This window comes from Physeter macrocephalus, chromosome 9 (genome assembly GCF_002837175.3).
Source record: "Physeter macrocephalus isolate SW-GA chromosome 9, ASM283717v5, whole genome shotgun sequence".
Taxonomy (NCBI): domain Eukaryota; kingdom Metazoa; phylum Chordata; class Mammalia; order Artiodactyla; family Physeteridae; genus Physeter; species Physeter macrocephalus.
Window position 1 is genome coordinate 87,738,909 of NC_041222.1, and position 12,642 is coordinate 87,751,550.

The following is a 12,642-nucleotide window of genomic DNA, read 5'->3' on the forward strand; positions in this document are numbered from 1 at the left end:
CAATGGATTCAAATGTATATAGTGGAACTTAACTTACAAAAGACCATCCAGAGAGTCACTCAGAATGGCATGACTTGTGCAAAAAATAACCCAAAGACTGCTGTTAGACCTTCCCAGATGAGGACTCAACATAGAGGGATCTCTCCCCCGAGGACTGGCAAATAGACTTTACTCAAATACCTCAAACTGCAGGAAATTTCAGATACCTGCTAGTGTTGGTGAACACTTTTTCAGGATAGCTGGAAGCATATCCCACCCAGACAGAAAAAGCTTCCAAAGTGATTAAAACCATCCTTAAAAAAAATTATCCCTCTATTTAGACTGCCTAACACCCTTCAAAGTGGTAACTGGCCTGCTTTTGTCTTTAGCATAATCTAACAAGTGTCTAAAGTATTTCAAATTATATTCATCCTGGAGACCACAATCAACAGGAAAAACCAAGAAAATGAATTATATATTAAAAAGGAATGTCACTAAAATATGTCAAGAGAGTAATTTAACTTGGGATATGGCCTTGCCAAGATAAGTTGCCCTGCTACAGATCAGAGTGGCTTCCAGAAGCAGGCTTAAATTAAGCCCCTTCAAAATATTGTGTGGTAGGCCCTTCTAGGTGTCTGCCCAGGTGAGAGAATCTATAAATGCTTTAAAAGACCTAGAAGTTGCCAATTATGTTAAAGCTTTGGGCACTATATTGTTCATGAGTTTGCCTCCAATAGGTCTGCCTATCCAACTGAGGTAGGCTTACATCTTTTCTGGCCCAGAGACTGAGTCCTTCTTAATACCTGTAGAGAACAAAGGCCTGAATATCAGCTGACTGCAAGGGGGACAGGACCGCATGTGGTATTACTTACCACTCACTCATCTGTCAAGTTAGCTGGGGTAAAACCATAGATTCATCACACTCCTGAGAGGCCTGGGGAGCAATGGGTTTGTGAACCCTTAGAATATTTAAGGTTGCTCTTTATAAAAGATAAATATGGAGATTATAATTTCATTGTAGCTGAAAAAGGGTCAACCTATTTGTTTAATCTTATCCAAATAAATAGCACAGGAATCTAGTGTAATTATGGCACAGTCAGAAAGATAAAATTAATAGATATGTCTAGGGAAATGGAAACAAAACCCCAAGTTCAACAAAGTGTGAAGGGGTTTCATCAGGTTCAAGTAATTGTAAATAAAGAAGGAAAGAGGATTGTACTACTGACAAAAGATTCCAAGGAATATTCCCTGTTCAGAGCTGATTAATTCCATTCCATGATCACCCCTTCATCACCTCCCATTCTGCAGGAAGTAGCTGGAATAGTCATCACCCCTTTCTCCACAAGATTGTGGAATGGACATTGACAGTGGGGAACTGTAATAGGGAAGAACAAATCTGACTCCATATTAGATCAGTTTCTTTTACTTTAACCTTTATATTCTATTGCTTTTGCTTCAAGTAAGAATGTTGCCTATAGCCTGAAATATGCAGTATAGCCCATTCTCAAGGGTATAACACTTTTCCATTCATATAAAGAGAAAATGTTGCAGAACAGAGAATAACATTTGTCCTGTTGGAGGTTTACAGGAACATCGTGACCTGACCTATGTGGACAGATGCAGGAACAAAAGATTTCAACACCAAGAAATTTGTTACAACCAACCACACCCCCTCCCCTTTTTAGTATAAAAGAAACCTGAATTCTGACTTGGGTAAGATGGTTCTTTGGGACACTAGTCCACCATCTTCTCAGTGTGCTGGCTTTCTGAATGAAGTCACTATTTCTTGCCTCAATAACTCATTTCTGGATTTATTTCCCTGTTGTTTGGCAAGCAGTATGAGCTTGGACTTGGTAACAATCATCAAAGAAACAGAACTTTTAGGAGTTTAACCTTCTCCTTGTGATATGTTTTAGACAATTTGCTCTTGATGCTAAACCAAACCAAGTGTCCCTCCCCTCAGGATACTGGGTGCCTGCCTGCCATCCCATGCCAACTCAGCAAGTAACCAGACAAAGTTGAATCCCAGGGTCTTAGCACAAGAAGAGGTGGAAACTAGGAGGGGCTTACCAGGAGAGAGAATGTGGTGGAGGGTAGAAGTCAGGGGGCCACAGAGGAGAGGCTTCTCAGTAAACCATAGGGTTAATGGGAAGTCCCATGATCTGCCATTGGGATCTCCCTTGGGGATACAAGGGAGTTGATGGTGTAAAGTCCAGTCCTGATCTGAGTCAGAAGGCAGGAAAAGACTGATGTCCCAGCTCAAACACAGTCAGGCAGAGAGAAGGAATTCTCCCTCCTCAGCCATTTTGTTCTATTCAGGCCTCAATAGATTGGATGAGCCTTTCACCCCAACACGGGGGAGGGCAAGCTACTTTACTCAGTCTATGGATTTAAATGTTAATCTCATCGAGAAACACCCCCACAGACACCCCCAGAATCATGTTTAACCAAATATCTGGGCACTCCTTGTCCCAGTCAGTTGACACATAAAATTAACCATCACAAGTGGTAATAGCAACACGCAGGTAACAACAAAAACTCACTTACAATCCCCCCCACCCCCAACAAATAAATGTGTGTGTGTGTGTGTGTGTGCACATATGTGTACAGTAGTCTCTTCTTATCCACTGGGGGACACATTTCAAGAACCCAATTGAATGTCTGAAACCATGGATAGTACCAAACCTAGTATATACCAAATTTTTCCTATACATTTATATCTATGATGACGTTTAATTTATAAATTAGACACAGTAAGAGAATGTGCGAATTGCCAGCATCACTACTCTTGTGTTTGGGTCCATTATTAAGTAAAATAAAAGTTACTTGAACACAAGCACTGCTATAGCCCGACAGTCCATCTAATAACTGAGACCACTACTAAGTGACTAAATGGCAGGATTTCATCACGCTACTCAGAATGGCCCCAAAATGTAAATGCAAGGGCATTTTAGTGTTTTCTCAGACCGTCCCTGTATGTTGTGGAGGCTGTACAAGAAAGACCAAGAGGCTTTATAATTTGTCTATGATTCAAATGACTGTTTGTTCATCCAATCATTGTCTCCTCAATTACAAGGGGAAACTAATTCTAAAATTGTCATCCTTCTTCTGAAAATAGTTTTCTATTCAATGTGAAAATCTTTAAATTTAATTTTTATTTCTGTTACTAAAACTGTGGGTATTTGCTTTGCAATAGTTTTCCAAACGATGGATTGTAAACTCTTACTAAAAAAAAATCTTTAAACTCTCTGTAATGCTATACTGTAAGGTCCATGGGTGTACTTTTTTTTTTCCTTTTTTTTTTTTTTGTTGGAATATAGTTGCTTTACAATGTTGTGTTAGTTTCTGCTGTACAGCAAAGTGAATACGCTATATGTATATATATATATATCCCCTCCTTTTTGGATTTCCTTCCCATTTAGGTGACCACAAAAGCTGGATTAACATGGGTGTACTTTTGATCTGTAATAATTTCCTGATGAAACCCTCAGCATGAGCATAGGAAGTTCCTTTTCTGGATCCCAGTGCCACCCCCAGAAGGACCCCTCCTCTCTCCCGGGCCTCTGGTGTTGTGCTGCTGCTCCTGCTACTCCTTCTGCAGTTCACTTCAGCAATGAGACCCTGGAGCTTGGCCCCACAGCATCTGGACTGTTCCCGGCATGCACATGCGTGTGCTGGGTGGCTAGGGCAACTGCCCTGGGCCTGAGCATGTCCAAACATGTTGCCACCTAGCATATCTCCTCTGCTCACACATTCTCTGTTGTCCTGTTCTTCACTTAAAAAACACAAGCTCAGAGATAAAATTATTAATAATTTCAAGCAATGACAGCAGTACATTAAACCAAGCCTAGGGACCCTCCTGAGAGTAGACACACTGTTGCAAGCCCATGAAGCTGCCCCTGCCTCCCTCCACCATTTGAATTTAAAGTGCCAACTGATCACTGACTATTTGAACATACTTTTGGGGAGTTGTGGGAATTCTGGCATGGCTCACTCTTTGGTTGACCACTTCTTCCTTGCATAAAAAAAGGCTGATGCTAGAGTTACACTGACAGCATCACCACACTATCTTGATGGAATTCCAGGTTCTCTCTTTGTCTCACTTAGAGGATCATTACTAGTTTTCTCAGCCCAGACACTCTGGCTCAAACACTGGGGAAGATATTCTCTCCATTGATGCTCAGTTTAATTGCTGTTCTTTTGCAGTCACTTTGCCCACATTGTGGCTGAAACTATTTACAGAGATAACTTGGGTTTCTGAGAGTAAGATACTTTATTCCAGAGAAGAGCTTAATTATAGTAAAAAGAGTAGAGGAAAGGTTGATTTTTAGGACAACTCTAGGCCAGTCAGGGTTACAAACATAAAATTATAAACATGAATTCTTTTATGCATTTGAATGTCTATATAGTGATCATATTTATGCAAGCATCTTTGCTAATATATGCTCTGCAGTTGAAAAGTTTTATTACACTTGATTGTAAATGTGATACTGTTGTACTATATAAACAAATCTATAAAATTGAGAACACTCAAAAGCATTTCTTTGAATTACCAGATATTTGTATGACTCTTGGGAACCTATCTTCACTAAAATAAAACATTGGTTCAGAATATTAAGACCAGTGCCACAGAACTTGCATTTGAGTGAGGGTAAATACACAGTTAGGGAGGAAGGAAGGATTAAAACAGTAAACACTGCAGCACTGACATTTACTGTTGCTGCTGTAGACTAGTTCATGATAATGTCCTTCTACAGAAATATCCTGACACTGCCCATGTCAGCATTCAACTGGGTTTGGGGTAACATAAACATTAAATGTCTAGGTCATCACCCTAAAGCAGGAAGACTTTCTGTGATTATCATCTTACATTTCTAAGAAGAAAAGAGATAGTTAATATGAACAGGAAATGGTCATTTGACACAATTCTAACTAGTTCATCTTTTCTCCATCACTTTATTTTGAAAATTTTCAAGCACAGATATGTTGAAAGAATGAGGGGTGAACACTTATGTGACCACCACCCAGGTTCTACTGTTAACATTTTACTACACCTGCTTTTGTGTTTATCTATTCGTCCATCCTTCCCTCTATCCATCCATCAGTATACTGCATTTTTTGATGCATTTCAAAATAAGTTACAGACATAACTTCCCTTCACCCTTGAATACTTTGGCATGCATATCATGGACTTAAATTCAATATTTCTCATCTGTTTTATATTGTTTGTGGTTAAAAGCACAAATCTTAAGTGGACCACTTAATGTTTTTACAAATGCACACACCTGAATAACCCAAATCCCTATCAACATATAGAACTTTGCATCACTCCAGAAGATTCCCTCATAACTTTTCCCAGTGACTTCCAGCCACCTCCAACCTACCAGTAGGGTCACTGTTCTGATCATTTCCACCATAGATTAGTTTTGCCTATTGACTAGTTCATTTTCATCTTTCTTGTGCAATTGAATAATTAGAATTTTAAAGATTTTGCTTTCAAACCAATGAAACTCTAGTATTTCAGAGGATGCTCATTTTTATTTTTAATATTTAAGGACAATTTATAATAACAATAAAGAAAAGCCCTCACCAAAAATGTCAGTAAAAATCTCTGATGTGTTTGAGGAAAGTGCAGCCTCTTAAAGGAGGCAGAACTTGCCAAAAGGAAGCAGGATTTATAGTGTCCCTCGAGGTAGCTCGACTGTTGAGGAGAGAAAAAAAGCAAATTCATATGTTGAATATTTCCTTAGGGAAAATCAAAGCAACTCTATCTCTTCATTTATCCATGACTTGATGGTGTTTTCTTTCCCTCACATCACAGGGCAGCAGAGCATTTTTCTTCCCACAAACTCTGCTTGAGCTCTTCTTCCCTGTTTCATTTTCAGAAGGCACTTGCCAGAGACAATAGGGCTCTCTGCAGGCTGCATGATTTAATCAGCAAGAGTGAGATGTTCCAGGATCCAGTGGCTTCTGGGGCCCTGCCTCTTGGAGAACACAGAGGACTTACCATAGATCATTTCCAGTGGCCTGCCCTGGCAAGCCCAAAAAAGAAACACAGCGGGAAAGTGGCAAAATACATGTGCCTCACCTCTCTCTTCTGTTGTTTTTGCTCATCAAGTCAATTGAAATTGGAACACTGTGTTCCCCAGAACCGCAGACTGTTGTGGCCGTGTACAGCAGAGCTCCCACACTTTAATCAATCCTTATTTTACCATAAACTACAAATATTAATTCAATCATTCACTCATTTATTCAAGTTGTTCATTCCTAGTATTGGTTGTCTTCTCCCCCAAAATGGTCTTTTCATTTCTTTTCTACCAAGATGCAAACCAGAATTCTGGAATTACCCCAACACATTCCTCCACCACTGCAGCCAATCTCTGACTGACTTCTGCCTGTTTTCCCTCCCCAATATTTGTAGAATATGTTTGTCTCCATTCATTCATGAAATAAGTATCTTTGAGCATCTGCATGTCCCAGGTGTCATCTGTGCAACAGGGATATAGGATACAGTGACCCATGAAAAAGAACAGTCTTCTGCCCTCCTGGAGATTCCATTCTAGGGAGGATAAACACCCACAGAAACAATAAACACACTGAAATTTCAGATAATACTAAGTGCTGTGAGTCAAAAAAATCAAAGCACTGTGTGAAAAAGAGAGCAATAATTTAGAGTGCAGTCATGGGAAGCTTGTTTGAGGTGAAGGTATTGGAACTAAGACTTGAATAATGAGAAGAGATGGTCATATGATGGTCTGGTTGGGACTTTCAGGCAGAGGGGATAAGAATTGGCAGTTACACCTCACTTTTATCTACCATCATTTCTTACTTGGCCCAACTAATGGGTCTACCGTGATGTATGTATGCTCCAATATATTATGTCTTTCACACTGAGCTTTCTGAAATGTAAACCATATATGATCAATTTCCCTGCCCTCTTGTCATTCCCATCAAAATGCCCCATAGCTCTTTGTTGCTATTGCTCTTAGGGGGAAACAGTCCTTAACTTGACAACAGGCAACCAGAACATCCAGGGCCAGCCTTTGCATTCCTCTCTAGCTCAATGTCACACCACAACTTCCTGGTCCCACTAGCCTTCTTTCAGTCTTCCAGTCCATTATGCTTGCACAGATGACATTCTCTCAAGGTCAGTGGGGCCCATTCCTCCTCTATTTTCAGAGTTAATTCAATTTCATCCTCTAGGTTCCAAATTATTCATCACTACCCCAAGGAAAGCCTTTCCTGACTTGTTTTTTAAAACCAAATGCCCAAATTACATGTTTTAGGGAACACTAGTCTCCCATTTATAGCACTTCTCACTCTGGTAATTTTCCATATAAGTTAGGATTATTTGACTTATGTCTGTCTATAAGATTCTAAGTTTATAAAAGGAGCCTCCCTGGAACAGTACTAGAACATGGCTGTTTAAATTGTTAAATTGATTAGTCATGAATATCATAATTAATCATGAATAACCTATGAATTTGAAAGTTGTCAGCATAGAGAAAACATTTCAAGACATCAGAAAGGATGAGATCACCCTGGGAGACAATAGGCAGAATAAGTCCTGGGCACCTGTGCCATGGACAAGTCTACATTTAAAGAACCAAAGGAAAAGGAGAGTTACCCAAGGAAACAGAAGTGGAGCAGCCAGAGAAGCAGGATGAAAATGGAGAGCTCTGCCTCCTACAGCAGGAAAGGAACTCTCCTAGTCCATTCAGTTACTGTAACAGGATATCAGAGGCTTATAAACAGCAGAAATTTACTTCTCACAGTTCTGGAGGCTGGGAAGTCCCAGATCAAGGCAACTGATTCAGTGTCTGATGAGAGCTCTCTTTCTGGTTCATAAAGGGTGACCTGCTCATTGTGTCCTCATGAAGCAGAAGGAGCAAGAGAGCTCACTGGGGTCTCTTTACGAGGGCACTAATCCATTATGAGGGCTCCATCCTCAAGACCTAATCACCTTTTAAAGGTCACCACCTCTGAATACCATCACTTTGGGTCTAGGTTTCAACATACGAATTTGGGGGAGACACATACACTCAGTCTAGAGCAGAGAGTGTGCTGAAGTAGAGAGAGACCAACTCTATGGAATGCTATTTTTTATGGCAATGTTTTAGGAAATACAGAATCAGAGGATAAGAATATGAATGAAAATAAGACATATACACACACATGCACATACCCAATGTTTGGGAAATGTCTTGGAAGACTTTCTAAGTAACTAAGCAAACTGTGTGTGTGTGTGTGTGTGTGTGTGTGTGTGTGTGTGTGTGTGTGTGTGTGTGTCTGTTTGGAAGAGGAAGGTGATGAACATTATTAAATAATTTTCAGGTCTCTGAATTGTATGCTTTATCCCTTGGTAAAAGAAGATGGGTTTTTGTTTTGCTTTGTTTTTTAATTTTTTTTTTTTTTAGATTTTGTGATTGCATTGTTCTAACAAAGTGTGCATTTTTGCAAATATAATGTTATATTAAATAATCTTAAAGGAACTCTAAAATAGAACTGAATAAAAGTCAGGTAAGTTATTAACTAATAATGGGGGTGTTTTTTAAAGCCCAAAACATATAAGATACACATAAGAGGGTCCTTGGTAAATATTCTGAAAATAAGTTTTATCTCCTGCAGAAATTATTTTTTGTATTTAATGTAGAGCAAGAAATCTGATTTTCTTAAAAATTTGCAAACAGTTTTCATGACACTTGCTGGGTTGAAACAATCATAGATTGTGCGTAGAAATGGTATTTCTCTGGCTCTGCCCACAGACTCTCTGAAGGAGCATTACTGCCCCTTAGGTAGTACTGAATATCTGAATCCTGTGTACTCTTAGAGTCCTTGTGGTTACTTGCCAGTGACCAATGAAGACACCAGGGCCAGTGCTAGCTGCCTGATGTTTTCAGCAAAATCAGCATTTCTATGTTCCCCCAACCCCTTTCTTTCTGCTCTCAGCAACACTTCCAAGGCTGCAGGCACCAGTTCACTGCTGTCGGTATTCAGAAAGATTTGATAAAAAAAGATATTTTGTTTTCAATCACTCTTTCATTGAATTGATCACACTGGAAACAATCCATGCTTGGGATGGGAAGCAATCTAAGCAAAAGATACCTTTTCTGTACTCCAGATGACAACCTCCAACCCTCACTTGCCAAGTCAAATCATAATATAATCTTTGAAACCAATATCTCAGGTAGTAAAGATCTTCCAAAACAAATTTCTTTGTGAATCTGGGGCAAACAACCCCTGACCTGATCTTGAATCACAACCCTGATCCTGAACTTGTGAAACTGGTTTCAGTTGGAGATAAGTCCCCAAAACTAGCCCATGAAACATACATCGATCAGAAATTAGAAGTTTATGCAAATGAGTCCAGTGTGGGTAGCTGGCTACAGACTGAAGTGACAAGAGTGCTAAGACCTACTATGTTTTTCCCTTCTACCTTCAACAACTTCCCCTGTATCCCTCTAAACTTATTACTACATATTTAGCCATAAACATAAAACAAAGATAAACTAGGATTCTATCATAAAATTTTGCATGTCTCCATATTTAGGTTGGCTGAAGTTACTATTAATTTATCTTTATACATTGATAGGTTATTTTTTGTGAGCCTCTGTGTGAAGATAATAGACCTGTGCCTTTTGAGGAAGAAAATTTCTCTGAAAGAGAGAGTGGGTAGGAAATAGGAGGAGAAAGACAGGGAAGTGCTCTGTGTAGGTGATCATTTCTACTGAAATTGCAGAGTTGTAATTATCCATAAGCTGAAAGGTTTAGATGGAACATTTTCAGATCATTTCTACAGAACCTTTAGGGCTATAATTATCTAAAATACTTTAAAATTTAGGTAAAAAAAAATTCAGGAAGAAAAAAATGATCTTTATTTTGGCATAGCTAAGCCTAAGGCTTTTGTCAACCTCACATGCAAGTGTTGCTTAATTACTCTTAGGGAGAAGGTGAGGTCAGAAGACTCTTTATTATAGTTCAGCTTCCTGGGAAGAAGAAGTAAACTCAAGTAAGCAAATGATAAAGGAAAACTCTCAAACTGAAAACATGGCTAAAGCGAGAGCAGAGTTTCTGGTTTGGTATGCACTCTATCAGGGCTACGGGAATTATATACTGTGTCATTGCTGTTCATTATTGGAAGAAACCTAACATTTCCCTAATGGGAAACAATTGCCATGGAGTGGGCTCTGATGCATTTATTTTCACTGAGGAGTGTAGCTGTGTTCACCCTGTAATTACAGTGACACAACAAACCTTGGCAAACATTAGCACAACAGAGTAACCTTCATCGTCACGGAGTCCTGAGATGTGGGAATACTTGGAGGCACACAGTGTCTCTCAGAGGCTCGTGCTGACCCTCCACGGTGTCACTTCCATTGCATCTGGGGGACTACGCTCCATCACCGTGTCTTCAACTTTCCTGACAAGCAGAGAACTCAGTCACTATTTAAGACAGAGGGAACGAAGCCTCTCCCCAAACCAACCACATTGAAATCTCTAGGAAAGGGCTTAGGAATTTGAATGTGTACATTCTCACTTTTCATCAGTTTAGGAAACACTGAGAGATCCCTGAAGTCCCTTGTCTAACTGTCTATGATGACCTCAGCTAGTCGTTCTCAATGAAAACAGAGGAGCTGGCATTTGAGAACCATCAAAGGAGCCTTGTCAAAACACAGATTCCTTTTTCTCACAACCCTCAGTTACACTGAAGTCTTTGAAGGAGCTGGTTGTATATGTGTTTTGCAGTGACCTCCAGACTAGATACAGCCTCCCTTGGCAACCTCTCACCTAAGACTTTGATGAGAAGGATGCCAGCCCAGGTGCTGCTCATTCAGTCAGTGATTTTCAACAAAGCACCTATCAGTTATTTATTCAGAAAGTTTGTGCTTATTCTTTTCTCTACCCTTACATGTTTCCCATCAAATAAAACCTCCATGCACATCGTAGATATTTACAGTCCAGTTAAACCAGAATGGCAAGGAAAATGCCTCAAAGTCAAAGCAAAGGGCATGTCAGGCAATTAAGAGACATTCCAAAGGGGACTGTGGTTGAGGCTTAAGTAGCAATACAGTCAATAGGTGTCCTGAAGGTGGAGACTTCGCTCTGCAACTTGAATAAGCCACCGTGGGATCACACAGTGGGGTGAAAGGGGAGGCATAATGTGATGGGGAAACTGCTCTCTTAAGAAAACACAAAAATTAATAAACATGTGGATCATTTATTCCTGGCAAATTTAATTTATTCCCAGTTTTTGTCAAATGTCATACATTTTTTTTCTTCTTTTGAAATGAAATTTGTGCATGCTTTGCTTGTACAATATTTGAATGTGTGATAATTTGCATTCATGTCTACAACCTTGAGTCACTAGTAAGTGCACAGAAATAATTATCCATCTTGAGAATTGAAAAATGTACATCCGTATGATGAAAGTAACCATAACAAGTTTGCTCTATTAAAAAAGAAGAAGGAGAAGGAGAAGAAGTAGGAGGAGGAGGAGGAGGAGGGTGAGGAGAAGGGGGACGAGGAAGAAAGAGAAATAATAATAATAGTAATAATAATAATAATAATAATAATAATAATGGAGGATTTGAGAATAGATGACTATCTAAGACACCACCAAAATAAAAAACTGAGGCAGGGAAGAGGAGCCACCTGCCTGACGAATTACATAAGTGAGAAAAATAAGGAATAGATTGGTCAAAGGCCATGTGAAACTCAGGAGCCTTGAGTAGAGAGGTGTCCCTAGGTTGTTTATTGTGAGAAACTGGGTGTGGCACACTCAAACATTTTGCATTTTAATTATACATGGAACCTTCTGGAAGTAAAATCTGGACATGAGTGGCAAAATAATCTCAGTTTAAGTTAGCAAACTTTAAAGTGTGGTATGTTAAGACTTTATTTGGTCCATTCCCTAAAAGAAGTGTGGGAAGCAGGAGGAGGTCACCCCCAACAAGACCTGGACAACACAGTGGAGGGATTCCTGGTGATCTCAAGACTCTAGTAACAAGAAAGCAGCAAGTTGGGAGGCAGGCTCAAATGTGAAGGCTGCAAGGAGGCCTCTCTTCTCTCAGTTCTTTGCCATAAGTGATAGGCAAACACTGGCTTCATCAATAGCTGTCCCTGTCCCCAAATATCAGTCTTATACTCAGGTGCCCACAGTGTCCTTCATTTGTGGTAAGGGAAACTCTTCCAAGTGAAATAACATACCATGCTTGCCTCCATGTGGGAAATATTTTAAATATACCCACTGCTGTAAGGTTGTAAGGAAATTGGCATATAATTGGTTATAAAGATTATTGCATAGCCATATGATAGCACAGTATGTTGTTATTAAATCCAGTTATTTTTACTGGCATTAAAAGATTTTCTCAGTTAAAAGTTAAAAAAAACCAGAAGTATGTAATAGAATAAGATCTTTTTTTAAACATCTTTATTTGAGTACAATTGTTTTACAATGTTGTGTTAGTTTCTGCTGTATAAAAAAGTGAATCAGCTATATGTATACATATATCCCCATATCTCTTCTCTCTTGCATCTCCCTCACACCCTCCCTATCCCACCCCTTTAGGTGGTCACAAAGCACCGAGCTGATCTCCCTGTGCTATGTGGCTGCTTCCCACTAGCTATCTATTTTACATTTGGTAGTGTATATAAGTCCATGCC